At 40.9% G+C, this 17817-nt stretch overlaps 1 protein-coding gene across 1 annotated transcript in view; it reads right to left on the reverse strand.

Annotated features, from left to right (window-relative positions):
* The window catches only part of LOC126159888 (ankyrin-1-like), a 63516-nt gene extending 48726 nt beyond the window's left edge, over nt 1–14790 (reverse strand). Inside the window, exon 1 of the mRNA XM_049916699.1 lies at nt 14725–14790. The gene's annotated coding sequence lies outside the window, so the exon portion shown is untranslated. The remainder of the gene's footprint in view (nt 1–14724) is intronic.
* Nucleotides 14791–17817: the final 3027 nt, after the last annotated feature.

Raw genomic sequence — 17817 nt, forward strand, 5'->3', positions numbered from 1 at the left:
CACGTCCTATGAAACGCCCGTCGGACATCCTGTCAAGGGTCAGCCTAGTGTTAATTGCGGAATGTGCAGGTGCACCATCATGCTGATACCACATACGTCGACGCGTTTCCAGTGGGATATTTTCTAGCAACGTTGGCAGATCATTCTGTAGAAACGCGATGTATGTTGCAGCTGTTGGTTACAACACGCAACTGAACGTCGGAGGTTTCAAGCGTCAACTTTAGGTTACAATATCTCCGGATGTAATTAACATTTTACAATGCAACAATCGGCACTGATTACGTACTTGTTTATATGTTCAGATGTGCTAACAAAACTAACGTGGTTCCATTTAAAAAAACGTAGGTTTGTGTTAAAAACATTCTTTCGTGTATATTTGTGTGGTTTGTATTAAACAATTACACTAGCCCCTCTCCTCACGTTCGGTCTGTGGAATCGGTTCGTCAGTATTTGATGTGGTTTACTAAATATATCCAGCGGTAACGTTAGGTGACTCACCCTGTATATGAAGTATGTGTGAAATATTTAAATAAATAGTTCGTTTTTTATGAGTAACGTTCTGTCCTTAATGGATTGTGTATCACTTGGAAGAACCCTGTGTTTCAAAATATTTTGAAATTAGACGAATCACTTGGCATTGTTGATATCCTTGGTGTAGATAATACGTATTCAGGGATCGCTATGGTTTCCAATTTCTTTTGGGGGGAGGGAACGAGAACTTGAGAGCAAAGTTGGCTGCCGTGATTTTAAGACAGCATTGTCTCATGGAAATTGTTGAGATTTGCACGCTCAGCTGAAAAGTACTCCTCTTCGTTGTGTTGCGTGTGTTCTGAAGAAAATGTGCAAAAAAACAATTATTTTAAAAAGTGTCGGTTTCGATACATCTGTTCCCATTTTTCCTAACTGGAATCTGGGGGCACCAAGGCCATTCTGCGCTCCGTCGTCCCGTCAGCCTCGCTGCCGCACACTCCTCTCCCCCACAGCAACAGGTACTTTTTTTCCGCGGGTGTGGCCGCACTGCGCCAGCTGCCCGGGGAAGTCCCGGCCTCTGTGGAGCCTGGGCTGGCCGCGGCGGGCTGCCGCTCGCTCTCTCTCTCTCTCTCTCTCTCTCTCTCTCTCTCTCGCAGTGGCTGTGTGTCTCCTCAGTGTTTCGGCCTTGCAGCCGGAGTATTTGCTTCCGCGCCTCTCAGCAAAACCGTAACCACACCCGAGTATTCTGGCTTTTGAGTTTATATCCCGAAGGAGGATTCCGACGTAGAAGCCGGTTGAGCTACCCGCTCACGCCTTGTGACAATACCTTAAACGAATGTACATATCCGAGTTTCATCTATAGTGCCTCTCGAAAATAAAATGTCAGCTATGTTTTACAACAGTATAAGCAACCCTGCCGTGTTCACGATTCATTGTTAAGTTACCTCGTTTATACAGAAGATATACAAGCACAATGTGTGAGACACTAATGAAAAACTTCTGAAATCGTCATTTATTCTGATTTTTTCCACGACACACGAGTTGGTAGGCGCTACAAACAGACCTGTAGTAAAAACGTTCGTACTAATTTACATGTGTAAATGTCCAACTGTTCCCAGCCATTAGATTACAGTCGTTTTCAACGAAACGAATTTTAAACAGGAAATAAAATAGCTTCATACATCGAAAATACAGCTGAGCTTAAACTTTTTTAAACATGCACATTAGAAAAGATAAATATTCCCCTCTTGCAACTGAAAGGAGAAACTATAAGATAAAAAAATTTTATTTGAAAGAACAAGCATCTTCAAATGGTTCAAATGGCTCTGAGCACTATGGGACTTAACATCTATGGTCATCAGTCCCCTACAACTTAGAACTACTTAAACCTAACTAACCTAAGGACATCACACAACACCCAGCCATCACGAGGCAGAGAAAATCCCTGACCCCGCCGGGAATCGAACCCGGGAACCCGGGCGTGGGAAGCGAGAACGCTACCGCACGACCACGAGATGCGGGCAAAACAAGTATCTCTTGCCTCTTTTTCTGTCCCCCCCCCCTCCTCCAGCGTGTACAATCGCAAGATATTTCATTAACATTCAGTGCTCCTCACACCATAGTCAACCAAGATACTTAAAGAAGAGCACCAATATGTTCACAGTTTCTTGCAAAAGCAACCCAGTACAAACATAACTTCCTCAGATTTGCAAATAAGATAAAGAAGCACGAATTCTGTTGCTTCTGGTCCATGAAGTTGTTTTTGTATGTCAATCCCTAAAACAGGTGGAAATTTAAGTTCAGGAGTACACTATTTGTTAAGAAGTGTAATGAATTGCACAATTAATTGATTGCAGAAATTTCTCAGAACAATGTGTGTTGGTCAACTACCGCCAATAGTTTCACATTTACCTGTGTCATGGAGGGAGACACCACCATTACGTTTCTGCCTGCGACAGATCTGGCGTTCGCCGTGCCTAGATGACGTGACGTCACCAACAAGCGCCGAGGCCTTCCTTTGTTTGAGTCGGTGTTGCCGCGACCAGACAAGTGGATGTTTCTCAGACACCCGCCACTGGCCGTCTCACGTATTTTTTTTTTTTTTTTTCCACAATGCGCTTGTCCGTGACGTTCATAAAGGTACAAATATTTTGTGAATCTATTTTGATATTCTGTTGCAAAAACGTTCTCGTCCCTTACATTCTCGCATCACCTTCGCATGATTAACTAGTGACAGACTCCTTGGTGCCGAGTATAAGCAACTTTATTTCTCCACAATTTTTCGGCAACCGGACAGCCGATAACTGAAAACTATCCTCTCACGATTTAGCACCTTCCGACTACAGGTGTTCATGAAATATGCCTTATGGCGAAGGCTTCATGTCCTACAAAACATACTGTAGTTTGTAACCCGTAACACAAGATTCACACGTCATTTTTAACTTATTTTTCTTAAGCCTTTTGTGAAATATTGTGTTTCCAATATTACTTTTACCGTGAATGACCGAAATTGGAGAATGTCGACTTTCTCCGGTGAATGTCAACAGATACCAAATACGTCGGTGAAAGGTCGAATATTTCATTACACTGTTGTACATTCGGACCCTCTTCGGTGTGTGTGTGTGTGTGTGTGTGTGTGTGTGTGTGTGTGTCGACAGTCACATATGTTCTGGTGGAAGTCCAAAACAGAAGAGTCAAACAAACAAGCGACTGGCTCTCTCCCGCCAAGTCCTTTGTTCTGCTCGGAGTCAATCAGCTTTGTCAGTCTTACACAAGGTTTGATAACGCCAGCAACGTTTTCTTAATTTTTTTCCGGTACCCTAATTTATACTAAATGGATACTGCAGTAAATCGTGATCTTTTTCATGTAAAGTTAAATGCATTAATTGCGGGTGATGGAGAAGACACCCTGTTTTCATTTTTCTCAAGAAAAGTTTTCTAGAACGCTTTCTGAAGTGGTTTCCGCTAAAATTAAATGCAACACACCTTTGGATCGCTAACTATTAAAACGTTTTGGTGTTTTAAAAATTAATGATGAAGAGAAGTTAATTGTAGCATTAAAACCAGGGGAAACGAACATACAGTATTATCTTACCAATGAAGAATTGTACAGTATAGTCTAGTATATGAAACTCATGTCAGAATAGGCCACCGAAGAAGAACACACATGCTTAAAGAGTTGCAAGTTAAATACAAAAATATTACGTATGGACTTGTAATGTTGTATTTAAATTTATGCAAACAGCGTCAAATGAAACGCAGTGCACCTAAGAAAGGTATTGTTGTGAAGCCAATGGTTAGTTCTGAATTAAACTCAAGATGTCAAGTTGATCTGATAGATCTGCAGTCAAACAGAGATGGCGAATATATGTTCATAATGGTGTGTCAAGATCATTTAACTAAGTTTGTCCAGCTACGACCTTTGAAAAGTAAAAGAGCTGAAGAAGTAGCGCATCACGTTCTTTGAATATTTTTAACATTTGGTGCACCAGCAATATTGCAGTCAGATAATGGTAGAGAGTTTAGTAATCAAGTCATAACCGAAATATGCGCTATGTGGACAGATGTTAAAACAGTTCATGGAAAGCCTCGTCACAGTCGAACAAGCCATTCAGGATATACAGAATACGCTAACTGCATAGACGAACGATAACGACACAAATATATGGTCAGATGGTTTATCCTTTGTTCAATTTGCCAAGGACACTACATACCACGAAGGAATACGCCAAAGTCCTTATGAAGCCACGTATGGCGTTAAAACAAAAAGAGGCATAGCATCGTCTTTTTTGCCTGGCGAACACATAGCAAATACTGAAACTGAAGAACTCTAAGAAATTGCCAGTACTTCTGAAACCGAAAGATAGCTTGAAGAAGCTGTTAATGCTTATAAAAAAACTTGAGCTGTCGTCATACCGAAAACCACATTCCAAAGAAAAATGTTGAAGAGAACCTACAACGTCTTCAGATCAAATTCTGTCTGAAAAACACGAGTTGACTTCTACAAAAAGAGAGACAGCGAGAGAAAATCATCTACTGCAAGCAACAAAGGTGTTACGAACCTCATAAAAACACCTCACAAAAACAATTTCCATCCTGCTTAAATTGGTGATAATGTACGAATACGAGTCCCTGATGTCGACCGTGGTCGTACAGATAGCCAAAATGTGTTCGCGGTTGTTGTGGGAATAGAAGACTCCGACTTCTATAAACTGGCAAATAAAAATGGTACCTTCATGCAGCTTTACACATGTAATCAGTTCGTAATTTGTAAACAGAAGACAAGGCTATACAAGGCGTCGTTGCAAAAGGAAGAGTTCCACAAAAAAATGCAGTTGTAAAAGCAAGGGGCTCTTGTGCGATTGCAAGTGTCATAACAGTTCAAGTTGTTGCAATAAATAAGATATGAATCATATAATTAAGTAATTTTTTATAAATATTATTTTCTTATGTAGAATGTACTGTGTATTTTAAGTTCTTGGTCATTCCTTTCAGAAAGAGGCGAAAAAGTTACGTCACACTTGTGACGTTTTATAGCGACTGAATTACGGAGAAGAAAATATAAATCTCCAACACGTTCAACTTTCACCATTAGTGCATGGTGAATGTCAACATTTACCGGTTTAAGTCAGAATATTTCGGACATACACCAAGCGACTACGTGAATGTTGACATTCACCAGTGAAAGTCGACATTCTCCAGATTTCGGTGTTTCACTGTAACAGCACCACCACCAGATATCCGGCAATTGCTTCCGAAGTCTACAATGATACACTCGTAATGTGCGTTCACTGTCGCAGTCGAAAGCATGCTACGATTGCCCTCACATTTACTACTTGACAGTAGCGTGAGTTGGCTGCTACAACTACCAATGAAGAGAACCACAACATTCAGCTCCGTCTCCAAATTGCCATTAACGTTGATATCATTACCAAGATAGACATAACGCTATCACTCACACCACAGGCAATGAACAGACTTTAACAATGTACGGTAAAAGATTACTGAGTTAAGCGGGACAAAAATTTAAAATGTGGTGGGAGACTGGAATACGGTAGCAGGTATAAAAAGAGAAAATACTAAGAAAATATAGACTTAGGGGGAAGGGATGAAAGGGGAATGCATCTGATAGAAGTCTGCACAGACCATAATGTAATGACCGCAAACACTTTGCTCGATAACCTTGAAACAATAATACATACTTGGAACAGAAAAAAATTGTTTAAATGGCTGAGCACTATGGGACTTAACATCTGAGGTCATCAGTCCCCTAGAACTTAGAACTACTTAAACCCAACCTAAGGACATCACACACATCCATGCCCTAGGCAGGATTCGAACCTGCGACCGTAGCAGTCGCGCGGTTCCGGAATGAAGTGCCTAGAACCGCTTGGCAGCCGCGGTCGGCCTTGGAACAGAGTTTTCGAACCAGATTTTAAACTGTAAGCCATTTCCTGGTACAGACGGACACAGACGATAATTTATTGGTTACAGACTGCAGTTTACAACTACGCAAAGTTATAGTAAACGGAATCAGATTAAGGACGTGGAACCTGAATAAGTTAAGGCGCAGAGTTTTTCATTAATGTTACAGGCAACGGCTGATTGAAACAGAGGAAGGAATCGATTACAATGCGAACAGATATCTTCACTGAGACAATAAGTGGTCACTGCAGCAGAGAATGTCAATCGGAAAAAGGTACAGTTTAAATCTTTGGATGAAACACGAATGTTTAATTTAACAGACAAAAAATATAAAAACGTAGCAAATAAAGCAGACCATGGGGAACAGAGATGTCTAAAAATACGCTGACAGAGTCGAAAATCGCAAAAGCGATTTTGCAGTTGGAAAACTTGGGTGGCGACATTAAATAAGAAAAAAAAACTTTGCTCAAAGGAGAAGCAACTGCCGAAAGCTCATTTGGGTACCCAGAACTAAGTAAATAAGAAACGGATATATGGCGGAAGGAGTATGTAGAGAGGAGGGGGGGGGAGGGGCTATACGAACTGATATGAACGCAATGTTAGATTCCTGTAAAATGTCTGAACACGAGAGACAATACTGATCCTACCACTTAGCTAATTAGATAGGCTGAAGAAAGGCAAACCTGTGTTTATAGCATTTGCATATTTAGAGACAGGTTTTGACAAAATTAAGACACTCTTTGAAGCTCCGGAGGTATCAGTGGTAAAAAACAGGGACGCAAGATTATCTACAGCTTGTAAAGAAACCAAACTCCAATGACTTTGAAGGGAAGCAGTTATTGAGAAAGCAGGAGTAGAGAGGATACAAAATGCACACTGTCAGTAGCAAGAAAAGCGTTTCTGAAAAAGAACATTTGTCCACATCGAATAAATTTTAATGGTTGAGAGGTATTTCATAATGGAATCTGTGTGGAGCGTAGCCTCTTCCAGCTATGCAAGTGAAACATGGACGATGAACAGTTCTGTCAAGAAGACAATGGACGCTTTCTAAACGTGATAATAAATAAGAATGCTGAAGATTAGATACGAAGATCGTATAACTAAAGAAGAGTTACTGAAATAGAGGAAGAAGAGGATATTATGGTACAACTTGTCTACAAGAGGAGTAGGTTGACAGGGCATATTGTGAAGCATCAAGGAACCGTCAGTTTGGTAATGGAGGCTTAATTGTAGGGAAAGACCAAGGCTTGCGAATGGCAAGCAGATTAGAATGGATGTAGGATGAAGTAATTACGTGGCGATGAAGAGGCCTGCAGAGGATAGACTACTGTGGAACACTATCAACACACAGACGAATTGTTTTTCTTATTAATGAAGCCAAACAGCAAATAACATCACTTTTCATTAGTAGGTCAGTTGCGTATTTATTGCCAGAATATTTGTTTAATGTAGCCTCTAGCACATATACTTGTGATGTATTTGTGTATATATCTCTGTTAGTTTCTGCAAACGGCCTTAGGTTAGGGAAAAGTTATGACTAACGCAGTTTTCTTATGGCGACTGTCAGCAAATATGAAGGTTATTACAGTGTGTATACGTGCACAACGAAAAAGAATTCCCAGATTTTCCGGTAAAAAATAAACTTTCTCCCGGGTGAAAATACACTTTTTCCGTGTTAACTGACATTACACTATTCCTCAAAACTGTAAAACTTATCAATCCTTTGAATGGTTGTGGTTTTATACACCGGCGTGGAATTTCCCGGCACTTTAGGAAACGAAATTCAGGGGAAAAAACACGTATTGGAAAGATGGCTGATGCGCAGCAAAATGTACACTGTATATTTTCGTGTTACAAAAGTATCAATTCGAATGTCACCAAACACGGCATGTTACTTTCTGAAGCATTGAAATTGAGATTGCAATGCGCTTTTCAAAGCAGGTCATAGCTCATGTCACGTGATCTCGCTAGTCGATGTAGTGGATATTCAGAGCAGAGGACACGATGTAGACAGCCAACAGGAACATTACTGTCAAGTAGCGCGAACACACAAAAACACGAAACGCTCATGGTTTAAATTAACATACATAGTGTTGCTACAAGAAAACGAAAGCTTTCACCTATTAGTGTCTAAGATTAATAAACTGCAAGAGAAGTTAAACTTTTACATATGTTTATTTACTTTTTTTTCTTTTTTTTGCGCGTATCACTTTTAAGATACACTACACAAACGGGCCAGTAAAATTTGTAACAACGACATAAATGTCCTATCTTCTGGGCTCGAAATTATTCTGAATGGTCGTCCTGAAAGGGTTGATTTTTAAATGAGATCAAATGCTCCGTGATTTAAGAAATCCATCGTACATTCTCGCACATACATAATCTTGCGTAAAAGGAAATTTACTATGAAGTAACGCTTTTCAAACAATCATCCGCATTATTTTCCCGCGACCTGTTAAGATAAAGGATCGTCTCAGCAGTTGCCAGAGAGCGACAGGTAAGAGGCGTCACCGCACTTGCGCAGCTACGACGACGCAGGAAGCCGGAATGTTCGTATGTATAAAACATTGAAAGATCTTACACTATGTCATAAAAGAAAAAAAGACACTAGAGAATACTCCAAGAGCATGGGAATTTCGTGCACCATACTAAAATGCATAATTCGGCTTAAAGTCCACATTTGCATGTCCTGATTCGGATGAAAATTTTTTGGAGTACCGGTACTGTATTCTCATGTTTGGTTCTTTATTATGGCATAATGCCAAAAGTGCTAGAAGATGAAAATGTGCACTTGAAATTCAGCGAAATGTGGAAATATACACTTTGTTTCAAATAAGTTGACTGCCTCTGCGGAAAAGGTTAATAAAGCCAAATTTCTTTAGCAAACCGACAAAAGTAACTTCATTGTTCTGCAAGGCGCTTAATGGTTGACTGTCAGAAAGGTGAAAACAAAATAATCTGAAAGTAGTAAATTTTAGCCTTCCGTAATTATGTGAATATTTTCACTTGATAGCTCCCGGGCACAGAAAAAATCCGTTTTGTTTTCATTTGACGCGAGAGCAATAGACGAAGAGCGAACAGCAAAATCACTAAAACGTAAACATGAGCCACGTGGAGACTACCCACCTCTCCACCACAACTCAAGACTGCTCTGTGCATAGCCCCCCGTATCTACGATATTTCCGAACCGGGGTAATACAAGAGTGTTTTTTTCATATTTTCAAAAAATTTTGATTTTGTAGCGCAGATCTTTCTGAAGGGTCTGATCCATAAAACACATGTTCGAGGAAATGTGAGACATGTTATTTGGTCAGCAGTGTGCCAAAGTGCAGTGCCACGCCTCTTCACACAGCATTTTTCTGTCGCTCGTCACAGTATTTCGCTCTGTGAAATTCGAACGTGGGATATTGTGTAATGGAAGCCATCAAACTATATTCAAGACAGTGGAAATTAAAATGTCCTGCGCTGTCTCACCTGCTACATGAGAAAACGACATGTCGCTGTCTAGCACTGAAAAAGCTGTTAATAGTAACAAGACTGGTGTGGTTTCTCTATCTGATTACGCGTATTTTGTCACTGTCTGCTACACGAAGTAGGCCTGCCTAATATTGGAGCAGTTTTTACACACACCAAATAAACAAGATATTTTGGCATTTTTTTATAACACCAAATAATATAATTCAAGAAGTACCAATATCAAATTCGTTATTCGGCCACCTACAAGCAAAACGTTTTTGTGTTAGGAAACAGTTACACATTTCAATCACACTCTCCAGTTTCTCAAGCATGAAATCGAAAAGTAGTAGTACGAAACTTGATATATATTTTGTAGTCATATTTTTCCGTAATATGTGTGATGTCCCCGTTTCTTCTCCTTCCTCGTCCGAACAAACAACCTTGTTATCACTTATTTTGTAACTATTCCTGACAGTGTCAAAAATTATTCTCCGGTTAACTCCACTAACACTACCGCAATCACCGGTTTAGTTATCCCACGTTTATTCTCCGGTCAGGCGTTATTACGTATTCGTACAACGCGTTTTCCGCGCTACTACCACAATACAGCTTTAGCGGCTGCTATCCGGGGACTGTACGACTGGCCCTTACTAGTGTAACAGTCTGGCCAAAACTTTCCTGTCAAAATTTCCTTTTCATGGATACACCGACAAGATAATAAGTAATCTTTCTTACCTCTTATTCCTGTTACTCGTTTATTTCCACTCTGGCAGTCTCAGCCTATGGATTTCGCTAGTAATTGTAACAACGCTGATCATTCGCAATCCTAGTCAACCATATAAACAGCAATTGGCATTCACCCGTTCGGCTTTGTTCCGCCCAGCTTGTGTAGCCCTGTCCCATTTTGTCTGCAGGCAAGTTTATTTCCAGACGCGACGGGGATTCCCCTGGCATACACATCACGTACGCTACGCACGCATACAAAAATTCAACTTATGATTCACTCAGAAATCGACTTTCAATTTGTTCAAAAATGTTCAAATCCTACAGTGATGCGTTTCAAAATCATATGAAGACTCGATAGACCAACGTGCGCTGGATGCTAGGCGCTTTGAGAAACGATGTCTTTTTCGTCAAGAATACGAATTTTACCCCCCCCCCCCCCAAATTGCTGCCCGGGACAGATACCCCGGTTTGCCACTCGTCCCCTAGACCCGCGCCTGTTACGCATGCGTGAATGTGCCAGCTTAGGCGCGTCAGTGATATTTTTCCGGGCAGCACCTGGCTGCTTGCTGCTATTGCTCATACAGCTAACTGCCACACTTCTGTAATCAGAAACGCGAGAAGGTACTGCTCATACGCGACTCAACTGCGCTTGAGCTCGCTCGCAACTGCTCAAAAGAATTTAATGTAAGCAGTTGTGATGTCACGCTCATCGGTGGCAATGTGTTGTCATGAGGTCTTCCTAAAGCCTTTCACAGATTTTGCTATTGGCAGACGCTTGTATGAGCACTGTGTTTTTATGTTGTACATGGCGCATTTCCTTCGCAACTCTAGTGTTATTTCCGTTTTCTATTCTCTCGTTCACGTTTTACTGCTGCAGTATTATTCTGCAGTAGCGAGATACAGCAATAGCCTTTGTTAGAGCGTTGGTTCTTACCAATCTAAGTTATAAAAATTTAACTGAAAACTAAAACAATGAAAAATTCCCGGAATTCTAAAATATTTCCGGGTTTTCCCCGGATGAAAAAATTCCCGGATTTTTCCCTGATCTCCCAGGTCGTATACACACACACTGGTTAGTAACCATTTTGGCCACTCTGCCATTTGTAGCATTTTCCGTAAGACGTGTATTCCTTCATGAAACAACAAACAATGAATGGTTACGTATTATCCATCACTTTCGAATGCACTGGCAGTACACACATTTTTTTCTTATTGTTTATTTTTTTGTTTACACGTCAAGCTCCGTAGGGCCAAACTGAGGAGCAAATCTCCACGGTCATGCAGCCTGTCAGTACATGAAATTACAACATAAAAGTGATGACAAAAATAAAATGTTAAACGCGAAAAAGTCAATCCATAAAGTCAATCAACAATACAACAAAAATCACCTTAATTTTTCAAGGAAATCTTCGACAGAATAGAAGGACTGGACCAATGAGGAAACACTTCAATTTCGATTTGAAAGCGCGTGATGTACTACTAAGATTTTTGAATTCGAGCGGTAGCTTATTGAAAATGGATGCAGCAGTATACTGCACACCTTCCTCCACAAGAGTTAAAGAAGTCCGATCCAAATGCAGGTTTGATTTCTACAGAGTATGAACTGAGTGAAAGCTGCGACATAAGCACATATTCACATTAATTTTTTTTCTTTACAATTTTAATATTCTTTGCGCTATTTGGTGTGGACCACAATTTGTCTTCTATCACTACCGGTGGATATTTTGCCAAAAATTGAATCAAGAGTCGTAACTACCGTGTGTTCAATTTATGTCTCTTATTTGATTTATCTACACGTTGGCAACCTAACGAAGTATATGCTGAAACTGAAGTCTGTTCCCTGTGTGTGTGTGTGTGTGTGTGTGTGTAGTAAGGGTGCGTTGTAGGACGTTGAATGTGAATGTAGTATTTGCCAGAGCGTAGGTAAGAGGTTTCATGTTGAGCTGATTTTCGATTTTTTGTTTAAATATTTTTGGAAGGTTCTTGAGTTTCTCCCGGCGTATTTGATAATCAAAATATCCACGGGTATGCTGCCGGTCTATAGTGTCCAACGGGCACAATATTTCGGCGATCATACATGTCGCCATCATCAGGTGAACTGACGGACTGAGCTCCTGTGAACGTGCCGGCACGGAGATCCGTACGCTATGGCTGAGCAGCCAGTTCCCTCTGAGCAGCCATAGCGTACGGATCTCCGTGCCGGCACGTTCACAGGAGCTCAGTCGATATTTTGATTTTTGGAAGGGTTCATGTAAGAGTAGGGACAAAGGGATTGGGCGTTAGTATTCTGATAATAATCATCATCCTTTGAAATGTTATTCTACTATTGTATCTACTAATGTAAGTAGTGAATTACATGAACTCCACAAAACACTTAAACCAAAACTGAAATCAGCTGAACACCAAACTTTTCAACCACTCTGACAATTATTGCATTCACTTCTAACTTTCTATACCTCTCACCGAACAGAAGTAAACAAACGTTAGTTTTCAGCATATAATTCGTCAGGTTGGCAGCATGTACATAAACGAAAGAAGAGGAGACATGAATTGAACACACTGCAGTGACGACCTTAAATTACAGCTTTTGGTAAAATGTCAACAGCTACTGACAGGAGAAAAAAGAGTGAACACAAAAATGTGTTGACCAGGTGAGAAGAAACGCAGATTTGCGCCAAAAACTATTTAACTGTAAGTAATTACCTTTTCACACAAAAATACGATTAACTTTTATAATCTACAATCGTCACATATCAAAACAAACTGAATCATTCTACATTCCACCAAAGATGCCTTAAAGCAAAGGGCAAGACGCGTCTTTGGCAAATAAAGTACACTGCAGCAAGAAAAAAAGATTCATTACTTACCAAAGGAAACGATCAACAGCTGTACATACTTAGCAAATTACATCGTATGACATACCATCAAATTAGTTTCTGTTTAGCTTCTGTAGGTCAATTTAGAGTATCGTAAATATTAAAGTGTTCCATGTCACTGCAATTCTCATTTGACTTGTTATCAAATGCCGTTTAAAAAATTAAATCGATCCATGCTGAAAAACTGTAGTTACCTTCACATCTCGATAGGTAAATAAATTTTGGATATTTATCATGCGACCAAATAATGGACTCATTAGAAGTTATCATTCGCAAAAAAAAGGAAGTTTCGATTTCTTGAACCGTTTAGGAAATCTGGGGCCGATAGCAGCCACGTGGTTGACGAGGAGCAGGGCCAAGTGTGGGCCGCGTGGCGGGCGGCCCGCCGACGTACCACCGAATATCTCGAGAACGCTGATAGCTACCGCTCTGCTCTCAACTTTAGAAACAATTTCGGTATGTTGACTGTATTTCATACGCAATAACGTACTACCTAAAATTAATTATACGCAAAGCCCACGCAAATGCCTTTTCACCTGTGAAATTTACCGTACAGTAATACATTTGTGGGGCTGAGAACCATGAAGCACCTAATCGTCGATTGTTAGACAGTAGCATTTATTCATGCTTCTGACATCTGTTGGGTCAGTTTATGTGTACTGAAGGGCCACATTGTACCTATATCTGAACACTCACTGAGAGCTGTCACTGGTTTCTCTGATGTTCACTTAAATATAGGGGGTCGAAGACTAATTGCTCTTGGCGCTTACAGCTCTTAGCGCCTCACTTGTCTTCTAGTTAAGTCACCTTGTCGGCAAATGGTACCAACTGAATTTAATCATTTACGCAAAGGGCTGTATATATCTGGAGTTGGCTGTCTACTGTGAAGAAATCGGCTCTCTAGTGGAGTAGCAACATGAACTCTATTGAACGTGTATTAAGTGGTAACAGAAAAGAAAATTACCTGGAAAAGTTGGCCGCAAAGAATTTACGGCATTCAATACGAAATCCGTTGTCACAGAAAGTGACGAAATCAAGCGTGACTACAAGCCAACAGGGAAGTGTACAATAACCGTAAGTTTTTAAGTGGATGCAACGTAATAACGCCCGATTTTCGGCCCAGAAGTTTTATTAGTTAACTAACAACAAATGAATTATGAACATTGCCGAAAAAAATACAAAACCACGAAAAGTTACACAAAACACGCGAAACGGAGGGTAGTGGAAGCTCAAACATTATTCCGTTCTTACCATAAAGTACTTAATTATGGGCAAAACAACAAAATTATTTCTTCCTTTTTGCAGAGAAGTGACGCCTATTATTACTATTATTATTATTATGGACAGCTGCTGATGAATGTGTTGATGAGCATAGCTGTTACATAGCAGACGTTATTAATTTCGAGCTATCACATTTATCTAAATTTAAAAATTTGTGAACACCCAGAACGTATACCTGCGAGGGACTACAGGCACATCGAAACAATGTCCGACGGAATGTGGCGCTATTTTCCGTTCGTTCCACATTATCCTAATGTAAGCTTTCAGCTATCAGATGACTGTAGCATTACGACAAATAACAAGCAGCGAATTATTAACCACCGGACATTCGCCATTCGTTTGTTGGCAACAATTCTATTTTATATAATTAAAGTACGACAATGGATTAGGAGCAGGTCTGCCGTGAGTTAGGCGACAAACCAGACAAAAGCGTGCAGAACAGCACCCACAGCTCCCTGAAACTCCAGCACAGGCCAGCTGCCCGCCTTACCTTCCTCTGGAACTCTCGCGGAGAAGAGATGCTCTGGCGGCGCACTGCCCTCCCTACACGGCTGCTGCGTCACGACTGGGCCGCACCGACGGCCGGGGCGCGCGGCTGCCCCCACCCAGCTCTGACGTCACGGGGCGGCGTTGCCAGCTCGGCCCGCGGCAGGCGAGGGAACGGCTGCAGCAGGCACTGCCTGCCTCCATCCCTCCCCCTCGTACCGCGCTATAGAGCTGGCAGCACACACCCCTTCGCATCGCGTTTCAAAAACCGACTTTCTTATATCGACTTCCCGATACCGCTTCTGGGTGGTTATATACAGCCTTAAAAATCTATTTTTGGAAACCGCTTCTAGTTGCCTGTTTTCCAATTCCGCAATCGATTTTCGCTTCCATGTGGTTTTGAAACATGCTTCGGCTGAGAGGTTTCTTCTTATTTTTAAAAACTTTCAGGTAATATGGACGGAGTGACTTTTTGTACAGTGAAGGACAAGTAGAAATATTATACCAACTATTTACACCTCGTCTACGTGCATAGGAATAGCAGTTGCACAGGCTATATCAGATAACGTAACAGCTCTTTTCCTGGTGCCATATTTAACTGGGCAGCAAATGCGTTTCAGTAACCACGAGACCGAAAAGCAGTTTCCGAAATTCGGTTTTCGTCTTTCCGATGAGGTGTCGCATGTAGAAGCCATTTTAAGGCATGTACACACTAGGACCTAGGCTAGCGTCATCAGAAGCCCCGTCTTTAATGGGAATGGCCATTTTCTCGTTCTGTGTCCCGTACACTATCCAAAGGGATGCCAAATGCCCCGGCTTTTTCGTAATCATAAGTGACATTTTGTTTCATTTTGTGTTTTTAATTATTTCTACGTCAATTTCGCATGACAGACATTTTTTAAACATTTTCGTGAGTCTTGCTTTGTCTAGAATTCAAAGATGGAATACAGAAGCTGTATTTTGGTCACAGGATGAGGACAGGTGTGAACAGAAGATTTGCCGTCATCACGCTCGGTGAAAGTGACTCAGGCGTGAGCTTCGCGATTCGTGTCCATCACTCACTACTGCAGAAATAACGGACGGATGTAACAAGTTTTCGATAAAGAACGTTACAGGGCTATCAACGAGCAATTGTACTTGCAGTTACGAACTAGCTATTCACTGGTAGATGACATACATTTGCAATGATGCGACCGACACGATGTCTTCGGACTGTTTGAGAGAACAATGAGAAGCAGGCGGCAGTTTCAACACTAGATTTGGCAAACTTGCTTTAGTGCGCTCCAATCTCTGTTGTCCGTTGTGTGAAACTAGCTTGAGCCCGTTAAAACGGGGAAACGAAAGTCGTCTTGCTCTAAAACCATGGAAGACGAGTTCGCTTTTTTGAAGGAAATCACGACTATACAAAGGTGTGCTGCGACGTTCAGTTTTTTCCACTGAACAAACATCGATGGCTTGCCGATATAACGCATCACACGAAGAAAAATAAGTACCTGTGTGCAGTTTCTTCGCCGGCCGCGGTGGCCGTGCGGTTCTGACGCTGCAGTCCGGAACCGCGGGACTGCTACGGTCGCAGGTTCGAATCCTGCCTCGGGCATGGGTGTATGTGATGTCCTTAGGTTAGTTAGGTTTAAGTAGTTCTAAGTTCTAGGGGACTTATGACCTAAGATGTTGAGTCCCATAGTGCTCAGAGCCATTTGAACCATTTTGCAGTTTCTTCGGGAACTGACAGTGTAACTTCTTGCTTTGTTAGTACGAATGAACTACAAACAGACGAAGATGAAAGCATCGCTACCGCAAAACACACACGTTCTTTCCGCTAAAGGACTGCATGGTTCTTGTCATCCGAGACCTGTTTCAGAAGAAACATGTTCTAGGACAAAATGCGAGTCCATCTCAGAGAACGTTTTATGGCCTTACGCAGTGCGTTAACTTGAGTCAGGATATGAAGATGCAAAGTATCTGCCTGTGATGGCTGACGCATCAAATGACAAAACCTGAAAGCTGGTACCGATTCTAGCTGGATAATTCATTCGTGCAGAAAGTTGGTCAGCACTACATAATCCCTCTTATGAACAATGGCGGAGAAACGGTAGCATTATTAGCTAACTGTAATCTGGGTATTTTAAAAAAGAAAAATATATGCACGAAATGTGACAATCTCGTAAACTATAACTGTAATTTCAACGTTGGTAGGCATAAGATGGCAGGAACAAATAATGTTTATTGGAAACTGAACAGCGTTCTCTAGATGAGCATAGAAGGCATCCGTTGTGCTGTCCACGTGGCACAGAGCGGAGGTCAAGTGCAGAAATTCTTTGTACTGACACAGAAACGACAGTGAATTAAATTTTTCCAGTATTTTCACATTTACACTCAGCGTGTGGAGAAACTGAAATCCTTCTGTGATTTCGTTGGTACTGAATACAAACGAGTTCTAGGTAGTATTGTTGCCGGAAGTTGGAAGAGTTATTGATCTGTATAAACCTCTGAGATCTTATTTTCTGTTTCAGGATAGGTGTCTTACATTGGTGCAAATTTTGTGAGAATCCACGGACATGTCTTTGCCTTCATTTCACACAAAGCTAATGAAAATCTTTTCAGATTCAATCCAAAAGTTTGAAACAACCACGATTTCAGTTACACGTTCAGGTGAAGAGTTAGAGCTGCTTAAAGAAAAAAAATCAGTGGCAGGAAATTTGGTAAACTTCAAACTTCAGTTAGTTTTTCGATTTTAATTAACTTGGTAAAGGATGGCATTTTCAGTCCGGTACGAGCCTGTTAATTTGTTTTATGACACTTTTGTGACTTTTTTAGAGAAGGGAAGAACTTGTGTGTTTCATCCTCTGAAATAGTTTCATTGGGTGACACTGAAAATTTCCGTTTCTTGGGCTTAACTTTTAAATTGTCTGAAATTCTTAAGAGAGTAGACTGATGTGCAACATTTGAGTTCAGACAGGATGGCTGAACAAAATTGTATCCCAGAAACTTGAGGAATGGGAAAAAAGCTAATTTGAAAACTCTTGAGAGATGGTGTGATGTATTCCATACACTTTAAAGTACAGGTACTTCATGTAAAAATGTAGAGACGCATGTG

The sequence above is a fragment of the Schistocerca cancellata genome, unplaced genomic scaffold (genome assembly GCF_023864275.1).
Source record: "Schistocerca cancellata isolate TAMUIC-IGC-003103 unplaced genomic scaffold, iqSchCanc2.1 HiC_scaffold_1148, whole genome shotgun sequence".
NCBI classification, from domain to species: domain Eukaryota; kingdom Metazoa; phylum Arthropoda; class Insecta; order Orthoptera; family Acrididae; genus Schistocerca; species Schistocerca cancellata.